This window comes from Lissotriton helveticus, chromosome 11 (genome assembly GCF_964261635.1).
Source record: "Lissotriton helveticus chromosome 11, aLisHel1.1, whole genome shotgun sequence".
NCBI lineage: Eukaryota > Metazoa > Chordata > Amphibia > Caudata > Salamandridae > Lissotriton > Lissotriton helveticus.
The window spans coordinates 968,517,822-968,538,199 of NC_136072.1; positions in this window are offsets into that span (position 1 = coordinate 968,517,822).

Genomic DNA, 20,378 nt, shown 5'->3' on the forward strand with positions numbered 1-20,378 from the left:
GCTTCCTGGCACCCATGCTTGTCTCATCACTCTTCCCATAATGATTTCATGGGGACTTAGGCCTGTCTTGCGGTCAGGAACACTTCTCAGTCCCATCAGGACCAGGGGCAGGGCCTTCACCCAGGTCATGCCAGTAGCATCTGTCAGCTTTGCTAGTCTGTTTTTGATAGTTCCATTTACTTGTTCCACTATTCCAGAAGCCTCTGGGTGGTATGCACAATGAAGTTTTTGCCTTATTCCAAAGGCCTTACAGAGTTCAGCCAGTATTTCATTCTGGAAATGTCCACCCTTATCTGATTCAATAATGAATGGCACCCCGAATCTAGGTATCAGTTCTTTTAGTAAACACTTCGCTACTGTCAGTGCGTCACTTTGGGGAGTAGGGTAAGCTTCTACCCATTTTGAAAATACGCAAACAATGACAAGGACATATCGCTTCCCTTCACAACGGGGCATGGTGATGAAATCAATCTGTATCCTTACAAAGGGACCCCCTGATCTCCCAATTTTGCTCAGTTCAACCATTGTCCTCTTGCCTGGGTTCATCTGTTGACATGACAGGCACCTCTGGCAGAGGGACTCTGCTACTTTCCTGAACTTCTTACTATACCAAGTCTGTTGAAATACCAGAATCATGGCATCCCTACCAATGTGTGATCCTTCATGTATTAATCTTGCCATTGTGCCAAGCAAGTGTCGGGGTAATACAGGCATACCAGTTGGGCCCAAGATGACACCATCCACACGTCTCGGTCTACACCCATCCTCCTTCCATTTCTCTCTTTCTTGCCAAGGAGCCGACTCCTGCCACTCTCTCACTTCATCCCAAGTAGGCACTTCCTCAAACACCTGAAGTTGGCAGCTGGTTCCTGGCCCCCCTCGTTTTGGATTTACGATATACCGATCTCTGGCGCACCATTGGGCCACTCGGTCAGCATAATCGTTTCCCAGTGATACTTTGTCCATGCTCTTCTTATGAGCACCGCATTTTACCACTGCCAGTTCCTTGGGTAACTGGATGGCCTCTAAAAGGTCATGCACCACCTTTGCATTCCGAATGGGAGTACCTGAGGAAGTCAGGAATTCCCTCTGTAGCCACAATTGACCAAAGTCATGCACAACTCCATAACAGTACTGACTGTCAGTATACACTGTTATGCGTATGTTTTTCCCAATTTTGCAAGCTTTTATCATAGCAATCAATTCGGCTACTTGTGCAGACTTGATGTTATATAGGTAACCTGCTTCTTCGATTTTTGTTAAAGAGACTACTGCATAAGCAGCACTCAGGCCTCCTAGTTCATGTCTTAGACAGGAACCATCTACAAACAGCTCTTTATCATGCTCAGGCAATGGCGTTTCTTTTATGTCTGGGCGTGGTTTTGTGCTGAACTCTGTCAGATCAATGCAATCATGTTCATCATCATCCCCACCTTCCATTTCCAGGGAGTCGGGGAGTAAAGTGGCAGGGTTCAGAATACCGCACCTAACAATGCTTACATTTGCTGCACCCACAAGAATCCTCTCGTATTTAGTCAGCCGACTAGGGGTGAGATACTGCGTTTTAGTTCTGGTCAATAGAATTACCACTCCATGTGAAACATACACAGTCACAGGATGTCCCATGACTATGGACTCACTTTGTTCCAAACTTGCACAGGTAGCAGCTACTGCTTTCAGACAGCCTGGCAACCCAGCAGCTACTGGGTCCAAGGTGGCAGAGAAATAGGCCACAGGCCTTCTGGTCGTGCCATGTTCTTGAGTCAGGACTGACAATGCGCAATTATCGCGAGTGTCACAGAATAGGGCAAACTCTTTGGAATAATCTGGCATTCCCAGCGCAGGGGCTGTACACAGACAGTTTTTCAGTCTTGTGAAGGCCATTAGGCTTTCATCGTCCCATTCTACAATGTCTGGCATTCCTCTCGTGGTCATTTTTATCAAAGGCCTGGCTAAGACTGCAAATCCCAGAATCCACTGCCTGCAGTATCCTAGTACTCCCAGGAACATTCTGACGTCTTTTTGAGTACGGGGCAACTGCATCTTTTGAATTATTCTCACTCTTTCTGATGTGACTTTTCTGACACCCTTTTCTATCTGGTGTCCTAGATATTTCACTGATTTTGCACAGAACTGTAGTTTGTCAGGGGCCACTTTATGCCCTTTCTCACACAGATGATTTAGGAGGGCAATGGTGTCAACTACACAGTCCCTATGACTTTTAGACGCCAGTAGAAGGTCGTCTATGTACTGCACTAAGACAGAGTTCCCAGGTAAGGTCAAAGTCTCTAGACATTTCTTCAAGATCTGATTAAAGATAGAGGGGCTCTCTGTATACCCCTGAGGGACCCTGTTCCAGCAATACACGTGACCTTCGAAGGCAAATGAGAAAAGAAATTTGCTGTCGGGGTGCAGGGGTATCGAAAAGAATGCATGACATAAATCAATCACAGTGAACCACTCAGCATCCCAGGGAATCTGGTACAATATCACTGCTGGGTTCGGGACAATAGGGCAGCAAGGAACTACAATTTTGTTTACCTTTCTCAGGTCTTGCACTACCCTATACTTGCCACTAGGCTTCTTGATGCCCATAATCGGTGAGTTGCATGGGCTGCTCATCACTTCCTGTATGATGTCTCCTTCTAATAATTTTTGTATTTCCAGAGTGACACCTGCTTTCACTTCAGCATTCATTCGGTAGGGCTTAGTGTTAGGATATACTGCATTGTCCTTGATGGCTATCTGTATGGGGTCCACATCTTTCATTAATCCCACATCTTTTCCAGTGAAATCCCACACCTCTGGCTTTACCGCTTCCTGGAGTTCTTGGGGCAAATCCTGCAGGGTCAATCTTTTAATTTCTGAGTCAGGTCTAAGTAACAATAATTTATAAATGCCATCTTCATCCGGGGTCTGTATTTCAACACCTTTTGGTGTGCAAAAGATGGTACAGTTCATTTTGCACAGCAAATCACGACCCAGTAGATTCACTGGACTGGTGTCACAGACAACAAACCTATGCATTTGTTTAAAATTTCCAATTGAAATCTCCATTGGTTCGGTAACAGGAGTACTAATCAATTGATTAGATACACCCACTACTTGGATATTTTCTCCCGAGAGGGGTAGGTTTGGAACGTCCACTGTTCTTACAGTAGAACGGGTAGCGCCAGTGTCCAACAGAAAGGTGACATCATTTCCGTCAACTTTTCCTTCAATGTATGGTCCAGACTGGTCTACCGGCAAGGAAGCGCCAAGTACGCACTCCTCGTCCTCCCCTCTCAGGCCCCGTCAGTCCTGATCATTACAAAGGAAGGTATCATTTAGCAGATACTGCGAAGTTGCTGTATTTCTGTTCTCACCGCTTTCCCAAACTTCTATCTCCTCACCCTCTGCTTGCCTTCCCCTGTATACCTGCTTGGGTGCTCGAGGCACCTGAACTGTTTTTACCTGGGGTTGAGTCTTTCTTGGTCTTTCTTTCTGCGTCTGTGGAGTTAAATCAGGAGTTTTTGCATTATCATCTATTAATTGAGGACACTCGTTTCGCCAGTGTCCAATTTCGCCGCACTGATGGCAGGGAAATTTCTTCATAGCCTCTTCCCTGCTAAATTTTGGCCGGGGCTTTCCTCCACCCCCTCCACCAGGACTTTTGTTCTCAGCATTTTTAACCATGTTACTCAATTGTTTTTCCTGCTGTTCTGCGAGCTTCACCTGAGCCCACATCACTTTTTCCTTAAGGGCCTTTTTCTTTTCTGCCATCTCGTCCTCGCAGTACTTAGCGTACCGCAGGACCTCATCCATTTTCTTTGTATGCCAGCAGATTTTATTATCTTTTATCCACTGACAAATTTCAGGTCTTAAACCATTTACAAACCTGTAAATAAAATGCGTCATGTCCTTCAAATCGATGTTATCAATACCACTGTATGTTTTAAATACCTGCAATAACCTCTCATAGAAGGAGTGCACTGTCTCGTCCCTTTCCTGTGTTGTTCTATCTATTTTTGTCCAATCAGTTTCCTTTGCGGGCACCTTTTCTTTCAAATGCTGAATCACCTGCTCATATTTTCGCATGACATCCTTTGATGGCTCCCCTGTTTCCTTATTTCTTGGGTACTCCTCACTGGGCCAGTCTATGGCTATTTTACACTGGGTCCATAAATCCACCGGAACCACAATGTCGAAAAACCCATCCAGGTCTTTCCACAGACATTTCTGTACCTTCACGAACCTTTCCACCTGCCTGTACCAGTCTACTGGTTTCTCTCGTAATTTTGGAAAATCGTTCGTAAAGGACACAATATCCTGTCTAGACCAGGGGACATGCACATATTTCCCTCCAGGTACTTCGCGCATGGGGCATAACTGTTCAGGTTTCTCCACCTCCCTTAAAGCAAATTCAGGAGTCACTTGTCGGGAGCGAGCCTCTTCCCTCTTTTTCGCCCACCTGCTTCTCCATCTTTCCACATCTCCCCATTTCTGTAGTACTCCCAATAATTCTTTAATCTGCAGCTTTTTTCCTGCCACATTCAAGTGCTCTATATCTTTGTCTGAGAAGTCTGCTCTGTACGGTTTCTGTAAGGGCTTGGATTTTGAGATATCTACCCCCATACTAACTGCTGTTTCGGTCAGTTTTTCGTGGAGCACTCTGGTGTTCCTTGTAAAGCTTTTACATATAAACGACAATTCTTCTTCAGAGTAGGTATTCAATCGATCCAACCCCACATTTCCTGCCATTAATTCTTCTATTTCTACCCTCAGCTTGTAGAGGTCTAAAGGTTTCGTTTGCGGAGTCTGTTTCTCTAATTCACGACTCCAACTCTCAATTTCATCTGGAGTTACCAGAGAGACATTCCTAGTGCCTGTTGCGGATTCTAATTTAATCTCTTTCGCATTAAAAGGGTTATGCCTCTGCTGCATTCCCTTTCCGGTCGGTTTGTTTGGCAAGTCCAAGAACGCAACTTCAGACTCGCACTCACTGGACTGATCATCTATGATTATCGGTTCCTGTCTCGGGGGTGCCATGACTGGGGTCATAACTGGAGTAATCGGATTTCCCTGACCATTTCCGTATAACGGGACCACTGGTCCAATAGTTACTGGAATAGTCAATGCCTCAGGGCTGGTATTTAACTGGGAGATTTTCTGAATTATTTCTGTCCTTTGTCTAGCTAGAGCCTCTTGCTCCTTTTCCACTAGTATCCTTCTTAAAGTCGTGTCATGTAATATCTGTGGGGTCAAAGGAGGAGTAAAACTCGGGGCAGTAGGATGCGTTTCACTTGGTCCCCCACCATAATTTGGTTTCGGAAATAAAGTTCCAGTGTTAAAGGACCTGCGCTCTTCCCCATATGGAGGTTGAATAAAAGGCAGTCCTGAATTCGATGGTTTCTCTTCGCTTTCATACAAGGGTCTGGGAAACAAAACTTTCGTACGTGAATATTTTTCTTCCTGGCTTGCGGGCACTTTGGGATATATATCCCTTGTTTCCGCAGGTTCGGGTTTCTCAGAATAGGGCAATACTTGACCACCCCCTCCCAGTCCTAGGAATCTGTCTTCTTCCTTGAGGAAGTGGCGTCGGGGAGCATCTCCTACACTGGAAGGTCGGGTTCCCTCGTTATAAGGTGGCGGACTTCTGGTACAGATGTCATCTATCAGTTCATCATCTGACTCCCCCGGGGCCCCCCAATGCTTACACTTTTCGGTACTTTTCTCACCCGCTGCAGGGTTATGACATGCCGGCATCATGGGAAACAAACCCTCAACAATCATGCTCTGCCTCCACTGTTTCATCCTTTTATCCCTGGACTCCTGTTTCAGCCTGGGGTACCACTTGGTCAAACCCTTGTCCATTCGGGGTCTTTCTCTTTCAAAAGCCTCAATTTCCCATTCCTCTAATGCCTCATACTGCGTTAGTCTCGGTCTGGGATGCAATTCGTTCATCCGAGTCCTTAAATTAAATAGGATCCTACCATTGAAAGTCCCATCTAATGGAAATGCCAATACTCCATCATCTTTTGTGTACTTCACCCAATTCTCCAACCACACACAGGTATTGTACCCTCGGTCAAACATCATAAATGAGGCAGGAGTATTAGGTGGTGGGACAAGAACACCTTCCCTAGATTTAATTGGTTTGTCCGTTTTAAAATAATTTTTCACCTTACTTACAAGGGACAATTTTCTCTTTGTTCCGTACATAATATCGTATCTATTAGTTTTCCACTGATCCCTTTCAAACCCTAGGTGCCTTGGATCAGGTCGAGTTCCTGTAGTCTGCGAGTGCCACATACGACTTCTACGCTAAACTTTGTTTACAAACTACCTCCAATCAGAACGCGCTTCAGAAATCCGTGCTACCAATGGGTGCGCGACTCTGAATAATCTCCGCCAATGGGTGCGCGGCCCCTTCGTGAGACAGTTCCCACGCTCTGGCTCTCACCCCTCCTTTACAATACCAGCTCCGCTACCCGCCCGCTGCTTCTACCAGTCCCAGCGCGGCACAGAGTGACGTCAGAGGCGCTTCGCGACTGACTCCCTCCCTTCACAAGGTAACGGAAACTTTCTTTCTTTTAAAGTGCTCAGTGCTTGGTTATTTTACAACAAATACACATTCGCCACAGTGCTCAAGTGTCTAGATAAAGAAAGAATTATTTTACTGCAAGTAAACTACTTCCATTTACTTTTCACTCGCTGCGAGTAGATCTCTTCCGCCTACCCTTCACTTTAGCATCGGTGAACCTGATATTCCCCTAAACTCATCCACTTCTTTCCGGGATATATTCCGAGTTTAAGGTTTCCCAGCGGACCCCTTTGCTTTCACGCTAGCTCCGAGGAACCTGCTACTCTTCCGATGTGACTCTTACCAGGTTACGCCACTATGGGAATTTTGCCAACGAACCCCGTTACTGTCATTTATTCACACATGTATTCAGAAAAACCCTAGTTAGTGCTTCCCGGTTATCTTAACCTGCACCTAACTTTCCTCGAGCCTGTGACCTCAGGACAATGGATTCTATTCACCACTTGCCCTTTCAATTCCCCGGGGAGTTCGGACAACAAGAAACAATACGGTTTACAAATGCATGGATTAGTACATATAACAATATAAGAACAAGAATAATAACAATACAAAAATTCATGAGTTTCAGCAGCGTATTCACAAGAGAATGATCAGATCTCTTAGAACAGCCGCTCTTCTAGCAGCATCAATATACTAGCAGCTTCCGACTCAACTAGTTCAACTAATCCCTGCCTTACTCTCAACTAGTCCCTAACCATCCTCTAGCTACCAGAAAAACTGATAGAGCGCGCGAGGCCACCCGACCAATAGTTTTCGCCGTTTTCCGGCTTCAGGGCCCATATACTTTCAAATCACCATACACATTGACCAGGTGACTTCACGAGCTCTACCAATTTGTGTGTGTTCCCTACTATTTGTTTTCAGCGTACCCGACTTACCATCCACTAACACGGGTACCTAATGACCACAATGAATCAGGGAGCTAGCTGAAAAGAAAGGCAGCAAAATACAAACCCAACCAATAATGTTCAAATACTGTTTAAATGACCACGGACAACTGGAAGTTTTAAAATGTTTATCTAAAGTTCGTTCTCTTCATGCATCAAGTATACAAGAATGAGACAATCAATGACCAAGATAATGTAAATTATGTAGCTATATAAAAATAATGATAGGGTAATCATTGAAATACTGATATAAAATGCAAGAGAAAAATACTATGCAATTCAGTAATATCTAAGCATGGGCAGACTATGTATGGGTAACTATAGGAGGGCCTATAATGAGTAACACGCTTCACTTAAAGTAAAGGGGCCTTTGAACAGTCTAGGTAATGAAGTTCTAGACCATATCAGAAAATTACAAACTGCAATGCAAAATATAATCTCTAACAAGTGAGAAGACATAGGAACAAACTTATGAAAATATGTAATTGACTTTCAATAGTTGCGGAAAGGCATGGAAAATATAACATATGCAATGATGAACTTTATTAAAGCAAAAGTTAGAAATTCAGAAGGTGCAAGATTTTAAGAATTTCAGAGCAATATTTACCTAGAATGGTGTGGAAACCAAACCCAGGCCACGGGTCAGTTAAGGACAGGAAACCCTCAAGGAAGGATACCCCTCAAAGGACAGCAGGTGCAGAATGGACACCCAAGACAGGACAGGATACCCTCGGAATAGGAATCAGGACAGGACCCTCAGGACAGGACAGCAAACCCTCAAGACAGGACCGCTCAGGACAGGACCGGAACCCACAGTTTGGAAGCAACGCCTGCGCTCCACCCGCTCTGCAGCTATCGATCAAGACCCCGATTGGGTCAGCGAACTCCCAGTTAAGTGCGTCGCCAGCACTTTAAGGTTCAGTAGAACCTTAGACTATGGTCAAATTCGGACAGAGTGCTCCGCAGCTCTCTGTATCTTCAGTCACCTATTAAATGCGTTGGGTCAGTGACAGGTCAGCTAAACCAGACAAGTCGGACGGCTCCCTAGGTGAACCCAGGGTAGATATACAGTTTGGGGACAGTGTACCACCCCCCAATGTTGCAAAGTGTCAGAATCCCTCAATTTGGATTGGTCCTAAGGTAGGATTTGGGTAGCACACCAATCACAACATAGTAATTTAAGCCTACATTTGCATAGTAGGGTACCGCCTAACTAGATTGGGGTTCCCATGAGAAATTGTGCAGAAATACAATGGCAATTTTAACAATGTTGCACTGCGAGAACATGTGATTGGTTCAGCCGAGTTTTCAGGTCGTTTCTCAGGAGCATCTTGCTCATCACTGCCAACTGGCTGTGTTCCATCAGTCAAGGTCTGCTGTGCCTCGGCAAGTCGCGCAGGCGCAGAAGGGACCTCCAAGATGGTTCTCGGTACAAACAGAACCCCATTCCCCGCGGTACATGAAAAGTAAGCGAAAACAAATTAATACATAATAATGTCATTATGAAAACACATCACAGGGTTTGTACTTTTAACTCATCATCAAGAAATAAACTTATGCGTTTTAAATGTTAGCTACATTGATACGGGTACAAGAGCAGTGGCACGAGCAGTACCACATGATAAGCACAGCTATGAATTACGCATGCGCATAAATTTCCCTCCACTTCTGCAGACGCGTCAGGACACGTGAGTGTGGCTGACGCATGCGCAGTAACTAAAATACAAGCGGCAGCCATTCTAAGTGACTCGAGTAAATTATTTTAGTAAAACATATAGGCAAGCGTCTTAATCTTTATTTAAACTAAATATAAACGTTAGTAAGACTTACACTTATTACTTTGTTACACATAAACAAGGTTCTTGACTTCGGCAAGCCGCAAAATATGCGAAGCTTTGCTTCATCAGTATCAAGTGCTACCTCACCTTCCCTGGTGGGCCTGTACCACCATATTTTCACAGAGATGGGGCACAGGCACGCTAATCTGTTAGTCTGCATGTTTCATTTCTTGCACCTTGCCAAACATTGGAGTTTTATTTTTCATGCAATTTCTGATATTACATTCCCTTCCCACCCATTTTGTGATATTTGTCTAAATTGTGTTAAATTGGAGTACACTTATCCAATGTATAGTACCTACCATGTCTGCCTCATTCCTTAATATTTTCTATTTCATGTTCTAGCAAAGGTGAAACTTGTGAAATGCTATAAAACCAAACCAGTACTCACTAGAATACAAAAGATTCCTGAAAGGCATTTTATAGAAGCGGAAGTATTGAGGGACTTGCATCTTGTTACAGATTACAGATCATTCACACAGAGATTCATCTTCTAGTCCATTTGATTCATTAAAACATAGGTGTTTGTCCTATTCCTTTTGTTAAATACTATGGATGATTCTAGCCAGCAATGCATCTCTAATTGCTGTCCTGCATTGGCACTCTTCATTCTTACAATATAGAGATTGTAAGTGATTTCAACAAAAGCTATGTTTGCTTTGCCTAGACTTAACAAGAATACTTGGAGTCTTAAATCGGCATCTGGGAGGTCTTAGATTTTAAACTGAAACAACTGTTTGATTTTGGAATCATTTTCTGTATTCATGGTAGGGCTAGGGTAGAGAATACAAATGTTAATAATTATTTACTGGATGTTAAAATTTAACTAAATCTGTATCAAGCTAATCCACCAACAAATGTGTGAGATACAAAGATTAACCGAGGCATGTTAGTCACCGAGATCAAATGACCTACTGGTGAACTCATATGATAAACTCTCTTATTCTCTCATTCTGTGGTCTGTTGTTTGAACAAACTATTTAATCATATTCTGTTCACTGGTAAAAACCCACCCGGATGGAAATTATCCTTATCGCCTTAATACTTTAGCCTGTTAAAAACAAATCTATCTGCTCTAGTTACAAACCTATATCACTTCTCCATGTCAATTTATATATTTTGAAAGGATCCTAGTTAAGAGACTTCAGGTGTGTTTTTCCAGATACTACCTTATAAAAAGAGCTATACATTGCAGAGATTTGGTCACACAAATGTAGGGTACTTCCCTTCCGGCTTTTGGCATGCACCTCTGGCATAACCTCATTTTTTACCTCTGTGTAAAAGCTTAAAGATTAAAGTATGTGTAAATGGTCCTATCTAGAGAATTTCATCTCTATATTGGTATGGAAAATGTTGCCCTTTATCATCTTTTCTATGTGATTTGGATTTAGAAACTTTAGCCTCCATGGTGTAAATTAACCTACATGTGCAAAGTCTCTTAGCTAACTGATATAATATTTTTGCATGATAATGAGATGGGGCTCCTTTTGCCTAACTCTAGATCTTCCGCAGGACATACATCCCATGCAATTTGTTAATAGAAGAATGTTTCTAGGTATTACTACAATATTCAAAAATCATAAGCAGTCCCATATTTCAAAATCATGGTTAAAAGAACATGTAATTGGTATCAATTAAAATAGTCCCAGAAGTTCAAAAAGTATCTTTGGATCAAATTTATACGAGACATTCTTAAAATGTTTGAAGAACTTGAAGAAATGTTTGGGTAAGATGGTCAAGGACTATGAGAGATGGCGCTCATGGAAACAAAATTAATTCTATCTTTTCAGCAACAATAAAGCTGTATAAAATGTTTTAAATGGGTTTTATTTCAGAAAAGGTTTAAGGTTTGGAGGGAGGGGAAGAAGACCTCCAGAAAACATATTGTTTGGAGGAGGATACAGAATCAAAAAAATCAATCATTTGTAAAGCGCACTACATACCCGCGAGGGTCTCAAGGCGCTGGGGGGGGGCGCTACTGATCAAATAGCCAGGTCTTGAGTATCCTCCTGAAGGTCAGCAGGTCTTGGATCTGTCGTAGGCTCAGTGGGAGGGTGTTCCATGTCTTGGCGGCGAGATGGGAGAAGGATCTCCCACCGGTGGTTGTTATTCGGATGCGCGGGACGGTGGCGAGTGAGAGGTCGGGGGAGCGTAGCTGACGGTTGGGGATGTAGAAGGAGAGCCGTCTTTTGAGGTAGGCGGGGCCAGTCTTGTGAAAGTGCCTTGTGTGCGTGGGTGAGGAACTTGAAGGATATCCTCTTGTTGACGGGGAGCCAGTTCAGGTTTCTCAGGTGGGGTTGATGTGGCCGTGGCGTGGTACGTTGAGGATCAGTTCTGCCGAGGCATTTTGGATGCGTTGTAGTCGTTTGATGAGCTTGGTCGGGGCTCCCGCGAAGAGGGCGTTTCCGTAGTTGAGTCTGCTAATGACGAAGGCCTGGGTGGCTGTCTTTCTTGTATCTGTCGGGATCCATCTGTAGATCTTGCAGAGGATGCGGAGGGTGTTGAAGCAGGAGGAGAAGATGGCGTTGACTTGCTTGGTCATTGAGAGCGTTGAGTTGAGGATGATTCACAGGTTGCATGCGTAGTCGGTGGGTGTCGGGCTGCCCCCAGTGCCGTCGGCCACCAGGAGTCGTCACAGGCTGAAGGGTTAGAGCCGAGGATGAGGACCTCCATGTTGTCTGAGTTCAGCTTCAGACTGCTGGTCTTCATCCAGTCGGCGACGGCCTTCATTCCTTCGTGGAGGTTGGCTTTGGCGGTGATAGGGTCCTTGGTGAGGGAGAGGATCAGCTGAGTGTCGTCGGCATAGTAGATTATGTTGAGGTCGTGCTGTCGGGCTACGTGTGAGAGCGGAGCCATGTAAATGTTGAACAGGGTTGGGCTGAGGGAGGATCCCTGGGGTACGCCGCAAATGATCACGGAGGCTTTGGAATGGAATGGGGGAGGCGGACGCCCTGGGTTCTGCCGGAGAGGAAGGAGGTGGTCCAATCCAGAGCCTTGTCTCAGATCCCTGCGGCGTGGAGGCATGCGTGTAGTGTGTGGTGGCAGACGGTGTCGAAGGTGGCAGAGAGGTCTAGGAGGATGAGTGCTGCGGTCTCGCCGTTGTCCAGCAGGGTCCTGATGTCGTCGGTGGCGGCGATGAAGGCAGTCTCAGTGCTGTGGTTGCTGCAGAACCCTGACTGGGAAGGGTCGGGGATTCTGTTTTCTTCGAGGTATTGGGTTAGCTGTCTGTTGATGGTTTTCTCGATGGCCTTGGCCGGGAAGGCGAGCAGAGAGATGGGCCGGAAGATCTTGAGGTCTCTTGGGTGCCTTAGGTTTTTTGAGTAGGGTGTTGATGGTGTGCAGAGGGTCTGTTGTGCTGCTGTCTGTTGGGGCTGTCTGGGTGTTGAAGCTGTCGTGGATGTCTGCTATGTTGCGGTGGAAGAAGGTGGCGAGGGAGTCGCACAGGGCTTGCGACGGCGGCATCACTGACATAATATCGAATACAGAAAATATAGACTTACCAAAATATCGCGGACAAAATATAGAATGCAAAAACATCAAATTGCTATTTACAAACAGGTAAGTACAAAAATATAGAATCAAAAATATCGTGGTAAAAAATATAGTTAGTCAAAATATCATTTTTTTTTAAATGTCTTAAAAGTAATTTATAAAAAATTAAATAATAAATATAATTAACTGAAACATACTTAAAAATACTTAAATAACCTTAAAATTAATAAATAATTAATTTAAGTTAAAAAAACATATCATTTTATTTATATATATATATATATATATATATATATATATATATATATATATTTTAACGTAATAATAATAAAAAATATACCATTTTTACTGTAAGATAGCGGGAGGGTAAAATTTACTATTACCACTCCAGTGAGTGCAACAGTAGGGAAAACGTTGAATAGCGTAGGGGTAAAAATTACTATTCCCACTTCAGTGAGTGCAACAGTAAGGAAAGCGTTGGATTGTGGGAGGGTAAAAATTACTATTCCTACTCCAGAGAGTGCAACAGTAGGGAAAGCGTTTGATAGCGTAGGGTTAAAATTACTATTCCCACTCCAGAGAGTGCAACAGTAGGGAAAGCGTTGGATAGCGTAGGGGTAAAAAATACTATTTCCACTCCAGAGAGTGCAACAGTAGGGAAAGCGTTGGAAAGAGTAGGGGTAAAAAATACTATTCCCACTCCAGAGAGTGCAAAAGTAGGGAAAGCGTTGGATAGCGTAGGGGTGAAAATTACTATTCCCACTCCAGAGAGTGCAACAGTAGGGAAATTAATGATTTAAAATATTAATAAAAATTAATTAAAAATTAATACCAATAAAACATTAATTAAAATGAATTACCAATGTAATATTACATAATAATTAATTAATTAGATATCCAAATAAATATTAGTTATAAATGTATTACCTATTCATAATTAACAAATTAATTTTCAATAACAAAAAATAATTAATATTAAACATTAATACCAAAAAATGATTAACAGTAAATTAATTATCATTACACAAAAAGTATTTTTAATATGTAATTAATTACAATTACATTACTTCCCACCCTATTCCCCTATAAACCTACAACCCGCTACAGAAAATAAATTAATAAAATAATCATAATTATTAAATAATTAATTAATAAAAGTTAATTACCAATTAATAAAAATTAATTAACAATAAATTAAAAATCAATACCAATAAATACAAATACATTATTTACTTAATTACAATTAAATTACTTCCCACCCTATTCCCCTATAAACCCACAACCCACTACGGAAAATAATTTAATACAATTAACATAATTAGCAATTAATCAATTAATAAAAATTAATTACCAATTAACTCAAATTAATTACCAATTCGTCCTTGTGTGCTGCGTGGCTGTCCGGAGTTTGTTTACTTCCAGCAAACCGAAGAGTTTTATGTGTCAGAAGTGGGAGGTTTGTTTCCATTTAACAAACTTTGTTTTGTATCAAAAGGCCTTTATATTACATTGCATGAGCCATTGCTTCATTATTATGTCGAATTTTCACAAAGTCTTGGGTATTTTGAATCCATATCCAGTATCTCTAAACAACTGAAAGAGAAGGTCGTTTTTCGCTTTGTATTTTCCCATACTAGAAATAAATTGGCAGAACTAAATAGGGATTTTGACAAATTAAATGTTTACCTTCATTTCTGGAAAGGATTTAATCAAGTCATTTATTCACTTCTCAGACTGAATTAACAAGAACATTTTTTTTGCAACCTATCCTCATAACTGCTTCAGGGAAGTGGCGCGCTGCCCATATGTTGTTCTTCACTGAATAGGGCAGTGAAACATCTCTCTCTTCTCCCTCAACGTTAATTACCCCTAAATGCACCAGTCCACATGTCAGTTTCATCGAAAAGTGCAGTGACCTTGCCCACTTCTCTTCATACTTAGGGGCTCATTAGGATGACGGGCGGACTTTGTCCGCCCGCCATCCTGTCAGAATGCGGGGCCGCCCGCCATAAGGGCGGGGGTCCCTTGGGGGGTATTAGGATGTGCCCGCCACAGTGGCGGGCACATCCTGCATGTTTAGCATTGTGGTGGGCGCTGCTCTCTGCATTTCAGCATTTACATTAACAAAGCAGCAGGCACCGCGCGGTGCCTGCCGCTTTGTTAATGCAAATGAAGGGGGGTACCACAGGTACCCCCCGTGTGCACCCCCACCTATACTTCACTCTGGGGGCCCGCAAGGGGCCCCCAGAGTGAAGACTGCTTGCCTTTCCGTGGCAGCATCGCCGCCGCGGAAAGGCACCTAAAGACAACCATCATAATATGGCTGGCGGTGTCTGATAGACACCGCCATCATATTATTCCTTTTGCGCCCCGGGGTGGAAAAGCGGCGGACGGTCTTTCCGTCGGCCGAGGTCCCCCCCCCCCGCCATACTAATATGGCGGGGGGAAAAGGAGTGTGGATGTCGGGCGGATTGCCCCTGCCAGGCTGGCGGTGGCTACCGCCAGCCTGGCGGGGGCTACCGCCAGCCTGACGGGGGCCATCCGCCCGACATCATAATGGGCCCCTTAGTCTGCAAACAGTTTAACACTCATACACCTGTGACGGGGACTTCTTAATCCTGACCCACACTATCCTGTCTGTTATTTTTGCACCACTCCTATTGTATTCCCTTTACACCTTTTCAATACTTGTTCCCATCATAAGTGAGTGCTTCCTAGACTGCTACGGCATTCTCTCCCAAGCCCAGCTTTTCCACACCTTCGTCAGCCCAACACCTTTCACCTCGTTGTGCGAGCACCACCTGTGTGTGGCACATTTATTTTGCACAGATACCTGAGCATGAGGGCCCAGCCAGCCCCTGTTGATTTTTTTTCTCCTCCTAAACTGGCTTGGCAGCAATCAGGGCTCAAAGGTCAAGCAGCCTGCTATTAAATGAAATAGCTCATTTCTAATACCAATCAGCTTAAATTAAAATGTTAAGGTTAATTTGAGACGCTTTTTCTCTTATAATAAAACAAACATTTCCAAAGCCATATGCAGTTCCAAACTGATAAACAAGGGCGAGATGAGAATCTGAATATGTTAAACAATGCAAAGTAAAGTGTAATGTATGAATCAGCAACATGTGTTGGTTCTCTCTTTGTTCCAGTTTTGATCCTTTTTAAGTTTCGCCTGCAAAGTGCTTGTGCTGTGCTTTGTGAAATCTATTGTTTTTAATATACTGTAAAAGGGACCTTACATCCCGCCTTCACTTTTTATTGGTCTGTATGCTTGCCAGTTTACTTTCCTCCATTTCTATTGGTTGTAGCCTGTTCTTCCTTCTGTGCCTCGATTCTCCAGTTTCCCATGGCCTAACTAATCATTCCCATCTGCATTGGTGGTTAATTTATTTTTTCCTTTTAGTTAATGTTGCATACCATTTACTGTTTACATTTTATTATCTTTTCCTCTAAACACCTAATATTGCTATATTTTGCTACTAAACAGGCAGTCAAACTGCAGTTTCCAAGAAGTTAAAAGGTGCTTGATTTAAATGGAGCAGCAGGTGCAGTGGCACCGGAGCCAAAAGCTCTAGGGACCGCACTTGACACAGATTATTGCTCAAGTTACTACTAAACAGACTGTCACATTGCAGTTATTTAGCAATCACTAGAGTTATGTTTCCAATGGTGCAGCAGGTGCAGTGACACCATGTGAGAAAGTGGCTCTATATATACTAGACAATAAGGCAGTACAGTGTGTATAGAGTCCACAAACCCCAAAGGTATAACGGAGGTTAAAGTCAGAACTGACCTTACTCTCCAAAGTGGTAGCTTGGTCGAGCAGTAAGGCAGTACCAGACGACAGTGTAAAGCATTTGTTGTACACACTCAGTCAGCAAAATGTTTCACACACTCAAGAACTGAACTCCAGGCCAATTGTTATTATATCCTCAGATATAGTTGTTTTATTTTTAGAACCAACAGTTATAAAAATATACTTTTCAAAATACGAATACTCTCATGTAAATACTTTGCAGAGGAGCAATACGTGTGTACACACAATAATTACAGGGTAGCTAATAAGCAATACAGTTCTGAAACACACTCTAGCATTGAGCTCAATGGGTTTTTCATAGGAAAGTACAGTTGATTACTTTATGGATTACTTTGGTAGTTCCAGGACTAGATCTTAGATTCAGTCCTGGGGTCTAAGCTGAAACGAGATTAGCAAAAACGTTTTAGTTACTGCGGTGAATTTTCCTGAATATAAAGCTCTTTTAAAAGTTCACACTTAGAAACTTTTCAAGGTGATTCTGACCATGTTATCCAATAAGAGGAAATTCAGGTTACAGGTAAAGTACGATCGCGTTACTTTTGTAACCCAGCACTAGTCCCCTAGGGCCAGCACTGGGGGCTTAACTCAAAACAGTTAGGTAATTGCGTTTCAGTATTTCGTACGATTTTTAAAGACTATTTGCAGTTTTCAAAAGTAGACACTTAGAAGAAATTTCATAGAAAAGCAGACAATGGGTTCCTATGGAGAAAATACAGGTTACTAGTAAACCCGCTAGGGATCACTTTTGCGGTTCAGTACTGGGCTGAAAGGTACAGTACTGGCTTCTCCCCTGATCACATGTGAGTATTTTCGAATTCGGATTTTGGCTGATTTTATAGGAATATTTTCAGTTTTCAAAACTTCACACTTAGAACATCTTCGAGTCAAAATGGGACAATGTTATCCAATGGCAGGTAAGTGAATTGCTGGTTTCCAGGTGAGTACTTGATTAGTAAAGTTAGGGTTCTGGGCGTAGACAGGGTCAGGTGAGTACAGTTAGTTCAGTCCCAGCGGCACAGGGGCTGCCGGGTGCAGAGGTAGGTAGGCCCAATGTTATCCAATGAGGGAAAGGGGGCCTTCGGTTGGTGGCTGCTGGCTAGCAGGCCACGCGGCTCTGGGAGCTGGGCTCCTGGTCACTTGCTCTGGGCAAGGGGGGAAGTAGGATAGGGCAAAGAGGTCACAGCCGGCGGCACTCGAGCGGCTGGGTACAGGGTGCTTTTGAGCCGTAGGGCGCTCAATGTTATCCAATGAGGATCTTGAAAAAGGAACAAAGGCTGCAGGCTCGGGGACGGTGTCTCTCCAGGGGCGACCAGCACTTCGAGAGGTAAGTTGGGATCTTGGAGCACAGGTAGGTACCACGAAGGGAGGCACAGGGGGCCGCGGGGCGTCGGGTGCAGGGTTGTCTTTGGGGGTCGCAAAAGCTTACCCACGGCTGGTCGCGGTTGGGGTGGCCCCTGGTTCTGAGTCTGCAGGCATCGGCTAGTTCGTCGAGGAGGGTCTTTGGGCACTGGACTTCGGGTCCCAGTCACCGGGGGGACGTCCTCGTGGTCTTGGTTCGGGTTGGCCCGGCCCGGGCTCGGCTGGTGCAGAGTGGGCTGGTCCAGAGCTTCCTGGTGAGCACCAGGTGGGTTGTTGCAGCAGAGCCTCTGCTGATGGGAGTCCCAATCTTCGAGAGGGTCAAGGCAGGCAGGTCCTCTGGGTGTCCCAAGGTTGCTGTCCGCGGAGGTCGCTGGGATTAGGCAGGAGCTGGTTCCAGGATCAACAGGCCCATAGGGCTGGAGCCAAGTCAGTGGTTGTTGTCCTGTTGTTAGCAGCTGCGCGGCGTGTCTTCTTCTTCTTAATCTTCTTTCTTCTTTTGATATCGGGATCGGAGGAAGGAAGGTTCAGGGAGCCCCTAAATACTAAGTTTAGGGGCGTTACAGGTAGGGCAAGGGCAGGGACCAATGGGTCCCTGTCCTGGGGTCCCCTGGGGTCCCCTGGTGTCCCCTCCCCTCAGCGCCTTGAGAACCTCACGGGTATGTAGCGCGCTTTACAAGTTGCTTGATTGATTGATTGATTGATTGATTGAGTACACCCCCTAGCCTGCTCCTCTCCTGTGGGAGGGGGGCAGGAGCCTAGCTGGGATTGGGCAGGACTCCCCATCTACAAGATGGCCGGAGCCCAGGGTCGTGCTTCACCTCGCCTCCTCCACCTGAGGGGTGGAGTTGGCACAGGTTGGCACTCCCCCTTCCTGACGTAGTTTTTCCCGCCAGTCTTCCCGCCAGAGTGGGGGTAGGACTGGTGGGGGGCTGGTTGCTGGGTACAGCAAATGATCTGGAGAAGCTCTCAGAGGCGGTATGCCTTTGAATCTTCCCCCTGTCCATCCTGGGGGAGGAGACATAGCACCTCACCCAGGATGTGCTTTATTGCAAACCCAGGAGAGCGGGGAGCTCTCCACCCAGGGGTCCAGCAACATGTCTGCTGTGTGGCAGCCTCTGCAGCCACTTAGCCTAGACGTGGATTGTAGGTTCGGGTTTTTGGAGGGCATCTCTAAGATGCCCGTTCGTGCATTTTACATTAAATCCCAAACTGGCATCAGTGCGGGTTTAATGTGCTGAGAAGTTTGGTACCAAACTTGTCAGTCTTCAGGGAAGCCAATATGGTGCTGTGCAGTTCGTGAGTGACAACCTCCCAGGACCATATACTCTTAAACGGCAACATTGCATTTACAGTGCCCAGGAATGGCCCTGGGTACTGTAGGGGCACAGGGCTCATTCACCTTGGCCCTCACCTCTGGCATAGGTCACCCAGCTAGATTGGTGACTGAAGTATGAAAGGGCAGGGGGTTCTGTGGGCGTGGCACACAGGGATGTGGGCCATGTCGACTCTTGCTTTAGTTCTGTACTTAGTATTAAGATGAAACACAGCCACACAAATGAAGAAGAAAAGAGCTGGTTTTATTACGTCCTGCTCCCTGCACTGCCAGCCTCAAACACAACGTTCTAAGACGAGCGCCCAACCAACATTCCATGGGCCTGCAGAACAATGAACAGGGGAAGGGGTGATGGAACATACCATTAAGGTATAATGTTACAAAAGAGATTACAACACTTAGGCACTCAGTCTGCAAAGGCAGTGTGTGGGTGCCAGGGTGCAGGGCCCCTGAGGGTGGCACAATAAGTGCTGCAGCCCTCAGCGGTCTTCTCTGGTCACCATGCCTTGGCTACCTAGGGTACCATTTACTAGGGGCTGACAGGTGGCCAGAGATGCCAATTGGGTATTTTGTTTCAGCATAGCTTTTCTTTGTAGGGAAGAAACACAGGCTCTGGGTCCCTGATTGGCAGGGACCCAGGGCACACTCAGTCAAAGTTCATCAGCAGTTCAGAAAAAAGTGAGGGCATACCAAGGCAAGAAAGATGGCACTTTCTCACACACCGGAACCAAAAGCTCTAGGCACACCACTAAACACATAATATTGCTATATTTTACTACTAAACAGGCAGTCACAGGTGCAGTTACCTAGCACACAATGGGGTCATGATTGAAATGGTGCAGCAGGTGCAGTGGCACCGGGACCAAAAGTTGTTATAACTCCTGGCTGCACGCATTTCAAATGTGCTTGTTTAACTCTGCTTTAGTGGGTGGAACTTTGAACTCATTTTCACATTCTTTGTGATATTGTTCCCGTAATAAAATTGCATTTATTGGTGTGCCATGTTGGTCGCAAACAATTTTTTTTTTGTGTTGTTGGTGCATTATGTAACGGAAACGGGACAGTTTCT